Here is a 13,626-nt window from a genome sequence, read left to right on the forward strand (position 1 = left end):
CATTGGAAATAATGATGCCAGTCACATTTCAAGGGATTGAGATGGGGATGAGATGAAAGAAGGCAGATAAAGTGCTTACCGCACGGCCTGGCATGTAGGTAATGATCAGTAAGTGACATCTACCTTTATTTTTGTATTGTAATCGTTACCCTTATCTTAAAAATAAGAGAAAGTTTTAAGTATCTAGACTGCCCAAGGTAATTATTTAGGATTGGACCCCAGGTCTGATTGGTGCTTTGTTACCTTTCGTTATTTTGACCCCAGGTTCCACATTTATTGTTTAGAAATATTTTTTTTAATCTAGAATGTTTATAGAAACATTCTTCTGAGCTCCCAGATATGTGACCTGATAACTTAGAACTCTGAGTGGTAGACTTAACCTCTTTTCCTCTTTTTTTTCTCTGTGTCACTTCATCCTACATAGAACCCCACATATTCCTGAATGGTCTTGTTTTCTCACAGTTTTACTGGGTGATGGTCATGATTTTGGATCTGACATGACTTCAAAGAGTGTTCACTATGTAATACGATTCACCCACTGATTCTGTAAATCTTGTGTGTGTTCCCTGTTTTCTACCAGCATATATCTTTTGGTTGTTTCCTGCCTCGTTTTGACAGCATCAGCTTGGAAGTCAAAGGAGAAGTGATACACGTACCTTATGATAGGCTGGCTGTGGTCCCAGTGGAAAGAGAGCTAGAAATGAGAAGCCGTAGGAATTTGGGTGAGCTTTAGACATAGGCCCTTGTTCGTATCTGTGGCCTCAGAGATGAGAGTACACATGGATGACTTAGCTTAATGTAGCTTTAAAATTAGGTTTATACCAGTGATGTTCTATGCCAGGAAACCAGTGGACTTTAAACAGTAAGAATTCTAGTCTTAGACCAGCCCCGGAATTTCTTTGTGGCTTTGAGAAAGTCCTTTTTCCTCTTTGGGCTTCACATGACCCAAATGTAAGATGAAATGATTGTGTGAGGTTTCTTCCATCTCTGCTTTTTGAGGCTCACAAAAATATGTCTCTTTCAGGAGCGATCGATGTGTTCAACTATGTTTTCCTGTAAGTTTTCCCACGTGTTACTGAGATTGACAGGTCATCCTGCTTCAGTTTGTGGTCAGAGTCTTTCTTCTGCAGCCCTGGCTGACTGTCAGGCCCCGTCCTCACCTCCAGCACTGTCTGGTTACCTGCATTTTCTCTTTTCTCTAGCATGTCCTCAAAATCCTTCCCAGCAGAGTGAGTGTGAGAGCTGGAAAGAGCATCTAAAGGGGCAAAGAGACTGTCTTCCTGTCTCAATATTTATTGTCTACCAAACTTGATAAATCCACCCCGTTTTACAAAGTGATAGAGGGCACCTGACACAGCCTCATTTTGCTTTTACTGAGTGGGTATCCATGGAGACAGGCGGTAGATTATACCTAAAGGGGACTCTGAGGTCTCCTGGCACGAATTACACACACACACACACACACACACACACACACACACACACGCGCACACACACACGCACACACAGCTTCAAAGCCCAGACCAAGCTTGTAACAGTGGATTCTTTCTCTAATTAGATGGTCAGGAACATGCTTTATAGTCAGTCCTTGGATCCACAAACTCAAACCAGCATCTCACTGTGGGAGAGCATCATCGTATGAGCCTCATCGTCATCATCATCATCACCAACATCGTGATAGCGGGAGCACAGTTTCATCCAACAAGTATTAATTGAGCTTTAGCTGTGTTCCGGGCACTGGAGTACATGGTGTGGGGAAAAGAGGTAAAAAAAAAAATAAGAGAGAAACAAAACTTAGGTTAGCAAATCTGTAAACAAGAGTAGGCTGTGATAAGTAATGTGAAGGAAACCATCAGGTTGATGGGCTGGAGCAGGGGTCGGCAAACTTTTGAGATGGAAGAGCTGCCAGGGGTCAGCAAACTGCGGCTCGTGAGTTTGAAAAACTTGAAAATGAAAATAAAACTATCATCGTTTCATTTATAAAGTTTAAAAGGATATTATTCACATGATGGTGATTACGAAAAAATATACTTATGGCTCTCAAATAATTTTTAAATTGTTATGAGGGACAGAATTGGCTCTTCCAGGAGTCGGCAAACTTTTGAGGCGGAATGCACCCAAAGAGCCGCATGCAGCTCACGAGCCGCAGTTTGCCGACCCCTGGGCTGGAGGGTGCCTGGAGTTGCAGGAGAGGAGGAGGCTCTATTTTAGTCTGGATGGTCAGAGAAGGCTTCTCGGAAGAGGTGGCGTAGGGGCTGGGATCCATGCAAATTGCCGGGTTAGACAGGAGTGTGACTGGTCCTGGAGGTAGGTTTGGTTCGAAGAACAAAAGCCGAGGGTGGGGAGTTGAGAGCAATGAGTGAAGTGATTGGAGGCGAAGCTGGAGAGGTGGGCATGCTAGGCCTTGAGGGCCACGGGAAGGACATAAGCAGGGCAGTGACGTGATCTATGATTTTAGAGGGCTGCCGTGGCTGCTGTGTGGAGAATGGGTGGACTGGAGAGGTGCCACAGCTTGGAAATGGAAAGACTGGTCACCTCAGGCCCCTCCCGTGCCCTCCTGGCCCACATGCAGTCCCCTAGGCTGAGGGGCTCCAGGAGCCGTGCGGGGGGCTTGAATCCGCGTAGTGACGGCAGAGATGAGAGAAGTGCTGGAATCAGGAGCTCCTTTGAATAAAAGCTTACTGAGCGCTGACTGTGTGCCAGGCACTGTTCTAGGGATTCGAGACACGGAGAGGAACAGGACGAGCCCCAGGCCTCCTGGAGCTTACATTCCAGAGGGAATAGACAGGAAACTAGTGGACAGATGTATAATATTATTTTAGATAGTATAAAGCAGATAGCAATATTTAGATAGTATAAATGCTGGGAAGATAAGGGGCCGGCCGAGTGGCTCAGTTGGTTAAGAGCTCGCTCAAGAGTTTGAGCTCTGAGCAACAGCGGTTCGATGCCAGCCCAAGCTGAGCAGCCAAAATGTAGAACGGTTTAGCTAAAAAAAAAAAAAAAAAAATGCTGGGAAGATAAAGCAGGAAATGGGCATCAAGAGTGAAGAGGCTGTTTGAGTTAGAGCGGTAGTTGATGAATTAGATGAGTAGGTGGGGGAGGTTTCAGGGTTTGGGCTTGAGTTTTGAGGGTGACATTTACCAAGAAGGAGGACCACGGGGAGTAAATAAGTGGGAAACTAGGGCTCTGCCTTGGCCTTGTTGCTCCTCCAAGGCCATCCAGTCCTCAGATTGGGGGTGCCACCCGTGTTCTGCCACAGGACCCAGCCTACTTCTGCAGTTGACGGTTAGCATCGTAGAGGCCCCCAGCCGGCTTGTCACATGTTTCCCTCCTGCCCAGGATTGAGTCCTCCCAGACATCTCCTTATGGGAGCAGGGAGGAGCCTCTGGAGCTGTGCTCTGCCTGCTGACCCCACCTCCTGGCACTTACCTGGAGCCCAGCCTCGGATCGCCACCCTCCCACACCCTCTTACCTGCGCGCTTCCCTAAAGGCTCTGCCCCAGCCGGTATACCAGCACCCACCCACTCACCTGACGTAAAAGTTGAGAGTCATCCTGGACTCCCTTCGCCCGCTCTCAGCCCACATCCTGTTGGTCAGCAAGTCCTTTTGCTGCTACCCCGTGTCCGCCCCTCCTGTCCAGCCTCCTCATCTCACATTTTTATACCCTTAAAAGCCCTTCTGGCCTCTAGACTGGCTTTTTCCCATCCACCCTCCTTACTGATGCCAGAGTGAGTGTTCTGAAAAGCAAAGCAGACTGGCTTATTTCCAGGGCTTAGGAATATGCCTCTCCCCCACATTATGTTCAAGATAAAAAGCCCAGCCTTTTAAGATCTAAGACCCATCATGATTGGCTGCTGTGAACCCCTTGAGCTGCGTCTCTTGTATCTGCATACCCGTCATTATATGCTCCAATAAGACCAAAACTGCTTACAGCAAACGAAGTACACGCTATGGCTGATGCCTTCACCCCTTTTGCATGTGTTAGGCTCTCTTCTTGAGTTCCCATTGGACACCTGTTCATATCTTACAACCCAACTCAGAAATCCCCTCCCCCAGAAAGACATCCTGTCCTCTGTGCTACTTCTGGTCCTTGTATATGCTTCTATCTTTCCACTCATTGCATAGTAATACAGTGATCCATCTACTTGCCTGTCCCCTTCAATCCCAGAGGAGCTCTTTGAAGATTAGGGTTGTGACTTATTCTACTTGGAGTGCCCAAACCTATCATAGGATCTGGCCCGGAATGGTGGGTCACAAATAATTACATTGGATGAGTTTGGTCCTAAGTCCTTCACAAGTAACCTAGAAACTCTCATCCTTCTAGAAGCTTACAGCAACTAATAATTATTGACAACAAACGCAGTTTAGTGGTTGTCAATCGTACTTTATGGGCGTAATATTGAAGAGAGTATGACCTGGGAGCCATCATGTACTTCCTAGCGCCATATTTAATCAGGGGCAGTTCTAATTACAGCTGGCCTCTTCCTGGGCCTGGGATGCCTAGGAGAGTGTATTCATCAGGGCTTTGATCAGGTTAGAGTAGAATGAAATAGTTGTAAACTAGGCAGCACAAGCAGGCAAAATTAGGTTCTGATGTCTGATTGTGCAATTTTGAAGTGGTCATTTTACCTGTCTCTGCCTTGGTTTCCTCATCTGTAAGACGGGGATAAAAATGGCTCCCCTGCCATTCAGCCTTTGTGAAGATGAAATGGCTTCCTGCATGTAAAGTGCTTAACAGTCCCTGGCACATGAGAGCAAAAGGGTGGCCTTGCTGGTGACTATTCGAGAACAAAGCATTCATGCTGATATTTGAGCATCGGTTTATGTCCTTCTGCCTCACTATCACACACCTCTAGCAGGCTAGTTTAGGGTGCCTGTCTGACTTTTTAAAACTAGTACTTTTGTTCATAGCATTCCTCATGGTGCTATTTCTATTAAATTTGGTCTGACTTCCTCACTCAGCTCAGAAAACTTGTAGAGAGAACAAGCACTCTGTCCTTTATTCCTCTACTCTTCACACAGTTTCTGGCACATAGCAAGTTCTCACTGAATATTTGAATGAATGAGCAAACCTCTCCTACTGGCTGCTACCACTAAAGATCTTGGCATAGGGGTGTGTGTGTGTGTGTGTGTGTAGGGCAGCTATTTGGTGAGGGCAGAAGTGAAAACTGAGGTAGCAAACCTGTGGTGATGGAGAATGGGGACAGACAGATTAGGAGCTCTGTGTACCAGGATACTAAGAGCACATAAGGACAGGCCCCTGGCATTTTTAAGGCTGTCACTGCCTCGGGCTGTGAGGCCAGTATGGGTGATAAGAATAGCTTGCATAGCTCTACACTGGAAATCAGGGCTTTGAGAGCGTAGCCAACTAGCCAGCAAGAATAGCTTTCTGGAGCTTAGATCCTCATGAAAATTCCAAAACTGAGGGTAGTTTTAAAAAAGGCTTTCTTGCTGGCTTTGAAAAGCAAGGTTAAAAAAAAAAAATCTTCTCAATATTCTCTTTATCTATGATACAGATTAACTGGTACTTCCTGCGTGCAGACCTATAGAGGAGGCGAAGGAGCCAGGAATCAACCAGGTGCTTCATCTGAAGTCACTGGCTAAGGGACAAAGAAGAAAAAGAAATGCAGTGCGGGGGCCAGGCCAGAGCAATGCTCTCCATAGTGCTTTGCACAGGGGGTGCTGACCCCCAACTGTCTGTTACCAGCTCCTTGTGAGGTACAGAGCTCACAGCAGAATGTAAATCAAGCACCTCACCAAGCCCACGGGTTTTAGTTTGGCCGATGTTTTTTTCATAGCAACCTATGCTCCACGAAGGTAGATTTGCCTAGTTGTCCATCTCGGCACCATCTGTCACTGCCTTAGGCTTGGACCAGTAGCCGAGAGTTCGCTGGAGCAGCACTGGTCTAGATCATGGACCTTGAAATCAGTCACACTTGGCTCTGCCACTTAACCCAGTCCTCCATGTTCTCTGAGCTTTGGATTCCAAATCTGGGAAATGGAGATTTCACAAACATTGTGAGCACATACTACTACCCGCTAGGCACTGTTCCATGAGTTGAAGATATTGCAGTGGCCTAGGCTGATAGGATTCCTACAGATAAAGTGAGATAATTACAGCTTGAGATAAATGCTGTTAAGAAAGTCAACTCTCTGATGCTACGTAACAGATTGGATGATTAGGGAGAGGTTGACTAGAGAAGCTTAAGAAGCAGCCAGCTATGCAAAGAACTCAGGGATGAGTGCCCTGAGCAAGCAAAGGCTCTGAGGCATACTGGGAAAACAAGGTCAGGGGTGGGGGAAGTCAGAGGGCATCCAGTTTTACAGGGACCAGTAGGACACAGTGAGAATGGATTCCATTCTAAAAGAGATGAGAAACCATTGGAGGGCTTTACGCCAGACCATAAAGTTTCTTATCAACCATGTTAAAGAGTTTGGACTTTGTCCAGAGAACTACAGGGACCCAACCAAAGACTTCAAAGCAGGGGAGTTGTCAGGGTTAGAATCACATTTTTCAAAGTTGACTTGGTCTGTGGGAAAGGTAACAGCTTCAGCAAAGAGACCTGCTAGAGGAAGACATTGTGGTGATGGGACGAGTGAATAAATGTAAGCAAGATGGAATTAGCATCATTAACTAGATCGCAAGCCTCCTTTTGGCAGGAACCTCCACTTCTGCAGCACAAACTTGAGGTCTCTGTGCAAGTCAATTTTTCATTAACCTTCACCTAGTTCAACTGACTAGCTAGCATAAAATTAGCCTGTACCCTCCACCGACTCTACAGAAGCTGAGGCTGTGCACAGCGCAGGTCTTGTCCATGGTACAGAAATCTGTCTCCTTTCTTTTATTTGCTTTTCGCCTGTTTACCTTCATACCCACCAATGCTCAAGGTCAGAAGGCGAGTCAGTTCCCAATAGGAACTGAACTGGAACACTTTCCATCTGGACCCAAAGGCCCAAGCCCCGTGTGACATGTCTGCTTCCGGAGTTGTCCAGCCCCAGAGTCTGCTGCACAAGGCTAACTGGCACGTGGCCGGCCTGCTTAACAGATTTCTTAGTGGTCTTACACAGGAGAAGGCCTGTCTGTTACCAAGGCCTTGTCAACCAATACTGACTCAGCTGATGTCCAGTCATCATAATGAAATATTAATTTAACAGCTACTATGTACCAAGCACTGGGCTAAAGGATTTACATTTATTCTCTGGTTTTAAACCCCACAACAACCTATATAATAGGTGTTATTAATGAATTCTATTTTAAAGAGAAACTGAGACTCAGAGAAGTTAAGTAACTTATCTAATGTCATACAACCATTACTGGAATCTTGGTTCTTCTTGCCGAGGCAGCGAAGAATCAAAGGTAGCAAGCTGATTAATCTGCAAGCAGGGTTTATTAGTGATATGTTCTCAGGGAAGTGAATGGGCATAGCCGAGGTGGGAGAGAGGAATAGAACCTGGTCCCTTTGTCCCGAGGACTTATATACAATAGTTGTGGGGGTGGGGTGAGGGAGTTACACATTGATTTGGTCGGAAAAGGCAGTGTATGCTCTTCCACGGGAGGGTGTGACCTCCTAAGATGGATGGAGTTCTGTTGACTCCGATTCTTATCTTGCTCCAGACCACCTCTTGTCATCTGTTGTTGTAAAAACAAGATATGTGGCTGGAGGCAGTTAATCAAAGCTAGTTAAGAGCTTTTTCTGGAGGCACTGTGGACCCCCTCCACCTCTTCCTCCTCCTCCATTTTCTAACTTCTATTATACCTAATACAACTAACAGGATGCAGAGTAGGATTAGAACCTAGTTCTCTCTGATTCCAAAGGCTTCTGTCATTTTAATATAAAGTTAATTTTTTTGTGTGACTCCTTATGATTATTAAAGTCATTTATGCTTATCATCACATATTCACACAACTTAAAGATTATATAAACTACTGAAAATACTTGTTTTGGCTATCGACTGCTGTGTAACAAATCACTCCCAAGCTTAGTGGCTTAAAAAACAGCAACAGTCTTTTAATTATTATCTCGCATGGTTCTGGGGCTTTACTGGTATCAGCTAGCTGTGTGTCACTGATTCCCATGTGGTTATAGGTGGATACCGACTGGGGCTGGAATCTCGGTCAAGCTTTTTCTTACTCTCACATCTGGCACCTGATGCTGATTCTGTACTGGGACCTCAGTGAAGTTTTTCACTGGAACACATACACTTGGCCTTTCTCCCTGTGTCCTGGACTTCTTCGCAGCATGATGGGTGGGATTCAAAAGCAAGTATCCCAAGAAAGAGAAAGTACACCTTTCAGGCCTGGCCCCGAAACTGGCTCAGTGCCACGCTGCTGTCTTCTTTTGATCAAGCAGTTACAGAGTCAGCATTGAAGGGAAGGACACATAGATGCCACTCTTGAATGTCAAGGACGTTGGAAGTCAGATTTCATAGCTACCACAGTCGGCCTCTGATCACAAATTATTTACATTCTTCCTTCACGCAAAATGCAGTTGTTCCATCCTGCGACTCTTTCAAGCATCTTAAAGAACCAAAGTTCAACCAAGTAGGTCTGAAGATGTAATTGGCTTTATTAAGCAATTCATGAAATGGACATCATCCCACCCAGCAAATAGTAAGGGAGCCCCTACAGGTTGTACAAAAATGGAAACTTTTTATAGGAAGAAGGGTGGGGCAAGGGAGCTATTAACAAAAGAAAAGAAAGGGTTATTTTGAGACCAGGACACCTTGGGGGGCAAGGGAGGAATGGGGATGGCGAGGGTTTTATCATGCAGATTGCCTCTCCTTTCCAGGGGAGGATGGGGAGAGCACAAATGACCGTCGACCGGAAAATGCCAGACTGGTTAATTAAGGTTATGTTGCTTGGAGAGGCTGAAACAGCCGTCAGGTCAGATATTAAATCTAGATTTGCTCTATGGGCTTTAGCACAAGTGATGCCATTTCTGGGCTTGTGGTTTTGCTCCTTAGCAATCTCATGCCTCCAGTTCAGGCTTGACTCCGAGGATTTCATCATCTATATCACTTCCCAGTGTGGATGAGGTGCCTTGAGTGTGGTTCCTTAGTTACAGCCCTTCAGGAATGATTCTTCTTGATCTGAGTATCTGTGACCTAAAAAGAAAGTTTTCTGTCTTCCATACCCAGCATACATTGGTGGGATAGGCATCAGAAAACTGCAGTAAACACATCACAGAGTCCTTGATCAGGGTCGTGTTCTATTCAGTGATTCTCTGCAGCTCTGCCTTCTGAGTTTTTGGTTCCACTTTCTGGATTTAACCTTCCTTTGCCATGAAATGTAACCTGTATTTCCCCCGAGTAGTTTCTGGGCCTACTTCCTGTCCATAGAAGTTCTGGAATCCAAAGTCCTCTTTTCACCCTGTACTATCTCCTCTTTTAGTTCAAGCCAATTCTAAAAAAAACTTGGAGGATTTTTTATGATCCTTACTGGAGTTCTTTCCACTGAGAAAAAAAGCCACGACCACACATCTCTTTGGCTCATGTAGGGTAAGTCCTTTTCTCTCTTGGGTGCCTTTAAAGGCTGCTCTTAAGAGTCTTAAAAATCTTGTTTAGTAAAGAGAAACAGCCGGGCACACCCTTAAGCTCTTTAGAAGATTTCTCTCTATTTGAAAGGTTAATTAGGTACCTTCCTAAACCTTTCTGAGCTCTTAACAAAAGATGCTATGCCCAACCTTTGCTGGAAGGGCATTTTAATTTGAGAATAGTTTTCCCTCTGGTGAGTGAGAAGTAGATTTATTTTCAAATCCAGAAAACTCTGACTCTTTTACATACCTTCTAAATTTTGCCCCCAAATCAAAAAAGTTTCTTTCTTTCTTTCTTTCTTTCTTTCTTTCTTTCTTTCTTTCTTTTTTTTTTTTTAAGCTGCATTCTCTCTTTCGCATTTTGCAATAGGCAGATTGGCCAGATCATTACGTTCATTGTGAAATATTTCCTACTTTTCACATGACAGCAGAAAACAGCGTCACCAAACCTTCCAGCACCCACAAAGGTCCCCTTTCCTCTAGCTTCCAGTGGATTTTCCTCACTTTCCTTTAGGTCACAATCAAAGCCCTTTAGACTTCCACTAACATGCTCTTGGAGGCCCCTCCAGCTTCTGTCTGCTGGTCAAACACAGGATGATTGTGATATTGTGATTTATAATAGAAATATGTACGTATTTGGTCTCTGGACATTGGACTAGGGAGCAGAATTGTAATGATGCTACACGCTTAGGTTTCTGCTATAGCAGCAACCCACTTTTGATGCCAAAATCCATTTTATTTATCGACCGCCATTTAATATTTAAAAACAAAACAAAAGACAAAATGGAGTCACTTTTGCTAGGCCACCTCACCAAACCAGAACTTAATAACTAACCTGCTTACAGCTTCAGCCTCTCCCAGGAGTGGAATTTCAAACCACTCAGTCCGGAACTTCTCGATCCATACTGGTGTGACAAAACCCCGGCCATTCCCTTCCCCTCAAAAGAAGATGGCCTGGTCTAAAAATAGTCCTTTCATTTCTCTCTTTTTCTCTCTCTCTCCTTTTTTATTTATTTTTCCCCCCCCCGATAACTCCCCTGCCACACCCTTGTGCCTCTAAGCACCTTCCATTCTGTGTCACCTCCTGGAGCACCCTTCTAGTTGCCAGAGGGCATGCTGTCCAAGCCATGAATCACTTAATAAAGCCAAATAAATCTTCACATTTACTTGGTTAAATTTTGTGCTTTAACAGTAAAAAAAAAAAAAAAAATCATCCCAAACATAGTTGCTTAAAAGAATATGTTTGTTGCTCCTGGTCTCCAGGTTTGACGGGGTTCATTTGGCCAGTTCTCATTCAGAGTGACTCATGCAATTGCAGTTGTCTGGCTGGGGGCAGAGTCATATAGCTGAGGCTATACTAATCTAAATCCTTCTCCAGGAATATACCGTATTCCCCCATGTATAAGATGCACCGTTTCCCCAAAAATTTGGGGTCTAAAAACTGGATGTGTCTTATACATGGGGAAATACGGTATAACTAGGAGATTTACAGACTAAACTAGTTAAGAGCCAAAGCTGAGAGGCCATTGGGACTTTCAGAGTCAAAATGGAGCCAAGGCGGTTATATTGGACCATAGGCAAGATGGTTAAACAATGCAAATCATGCTGGGAGAGCAAAGTAAGATGCAGAGATGACAGCATAGGGCACTCTGGTTCCTGGTGACTTTTCAAGTTCTAAGTCCTGACTGTGCTTCGTTTCCAGGATACCTCTGTATTCTCACTATTGGCTTCCATGTTGACTTGAGTTGGCCTGGGGAGGTTTCTGTTCCTGGCATATGCGACATAACCGCCCCGACCAAAACCCTGGAAGGATCTTTGTACTTCTCAGAAAGTGGTGGGAAGAAATGAACATGTGCTTCAGGGCCACTGACACATGCATTTATTGAAATCCTTTATGAATTCAAGTAAGTCTCTATTGAACTTCTGTTAGGTACCAACTTCTGCTAGGCACTGGGTACAAGATCTAATGAGAATTTAATTGGGGATTTTCTCATCTGGGAAATGGGTATCATTTTGTGGAGTTGGTGTGAAGATTAAATGGTGTGTGTGTGTGTGTGTGTGTGTGTGTGTGTGTGTAGATCATACGGCACATGAAAAACCCTTTGATATTTGAATTTCTTTTTTCTTTTTCTTGTCCTCTTAAATCACAGTTGACATTTTAGCCTTGGTAATTCTTTGTTGTGGGGGGGCTGTCCTGTGTATTGTTTTAGCAACATCCCTGGCCTCTACCCACAAGATAGAAGTAGCCCTCCCCTGGACCCCAAGCTGTGATAACCCAAAATGTTTCCACATATTGCCAAATGGGCCCCCGGGGTGGAGATGGGGGCGGTGCAAAATCGCTCCCAGCTGCAAACCACCACTTTACATAAAAAGTGAAGACATTCATGCCTAAGATACAGACGCCACCATCTACCCCTGTCTGCACTTGACTTCCCAATCCACCTGACTCCCTTTCACTGGGGTTTTGTCTCCAAAACTAAATGGCATCAGGAGGAAAGTAGACACCAAACCAATTTTGTAGTGCTGGCATTGCGGAGAGGACAATCTGCATAGCAGCCTCGCCTCTGCTCCTCCCGGCTCTGAGGCCAAGCCCCGTCCTGACTGGTTAATTACCTCCAGTGGCTTCAGCATTAACCAGGTCTGTTGATCCACCCTGGCACTGGCATGAAAAACAACAGGCTTGGCCAGATCTGATAGCACAGAGAAATTGGAGCCTTTCCAGAGCACTGTTCACGTGGGCCCCGGCTGGGGGTTGAAGGTCATGGGTTGGGTGGCTCATAGCTGGAACGCACTTGCCATTGCCTGAGGGAGGTAAAAGGGGCTCTGTTTCCAGGGGTTGCCCCATGAGCACAGCAGTCTGATTTGTGCAGAAGCTGAATTTGTGGGGCAAGAGTGTGAGTTATCCACAGGCTGTGGTATAGGACTATAAAAAGATCTTAGTTTTCTAAAAAGGCCTGTGTTTGCATTTCGCATAAGTTTGAGAAAAAGTCAGTTCTCTATGTTAATTGTTATGGCGATGGTGATAGTGATCTCATCTGGGGTGGGGGCTTTTTTTCTTGACGTTCTACTCTCAGAGCCTGTGGTTATGGCCTAGGACTTTTCCCTTGCTCATTTACTGGCTTCCTGCTGTTCTGTGAACACCAAGCTTCCTCCAGGCCTTTGCACTTGATAGTCCCTTTTCCCAGAACATATTCTATCTTAGTCCAGTTGGGCTCCCCTAAAAAAATACCACAGACTGGGTGGCTTAAAGAACAGAAACTTATATCTCCCAGTCTGGAGGCTGGGGAGTCCAAGATCAAGGTGCTGGCAAAGGAGGTTTCATTCTTAGGCCTCCTCTCCTGGCTAGTAGGTGGCCTCCATCTCTCTGCGTGCTCCTATGGCCTTTCCTAGGTGCCTGAGCACAGAGGGATGGGGAGAGCAAGATCTCTGGCGCCTCTTCTTATAAGAACACTAATCCCATTGGATCAGACCCCCACCCTTCTGACCTCTTTCACCTTAATTGCTTCCTTAGAGGTCCTGTCTCCAAATACAGCTGCATAGGAGGACAGAGCTTCAGTATATGACTTTTGGAAGGACACAAACATCAGTCCATAACACTCCCCTGTAAGACCTACACTTGGCTTTGTCCTTCACTTATTTAGCTCTGGGCAGTCTAAAACACATACCCTTCCACCTTTTTTCTGTCCCTCTCTCTGTCCTTTGCTTTTCTTCCTCGCACTTCAGGTTACTTAAGATGATTTTGTTATCTGCCCCCACTTCATAGATTTGTTAAGGATAAAATGAGCTAGCTTAAATAAAGTATTCTCTTAACAAATGTTTATTGAGTGTCTACAACATGCAAGCCACTGGGTTGAAGTGGTGACAAAAAGCACACATACTCCCTGCTCTCATGGAGCTGACAGTCTGGTAGGAACACTTATTGAACATTTACGAGGTGTGGTGCTGAGGCTTGTACTTAGATTATTTTGTTTGAACTTCATTAAAGTCCTAGGACCCAGGCTCTACTGTTGCTAATTTTGTGGAAGCGACAACTAAGGCTCCAAATGGATCAGCTGTGTTTTCAAAGTCATTTCAAAACTAGTTGGAGCTGGGC

This window comes from Hipposideros armiger, unplaced genomic scaffold (genome assembly GCF_001890085.2).
Source record: "Hipposideros armiger isolate ML-2016 unplaced genomic scaffold, ASM189008v1 scaffold_25, whole genome shotgun sequence".
NCBI lineage: Eukaryota > Metazoa > Chordata > Mammalia > Chiroptera > Hipposideridae > Hipposideros > Hipposideros armiger.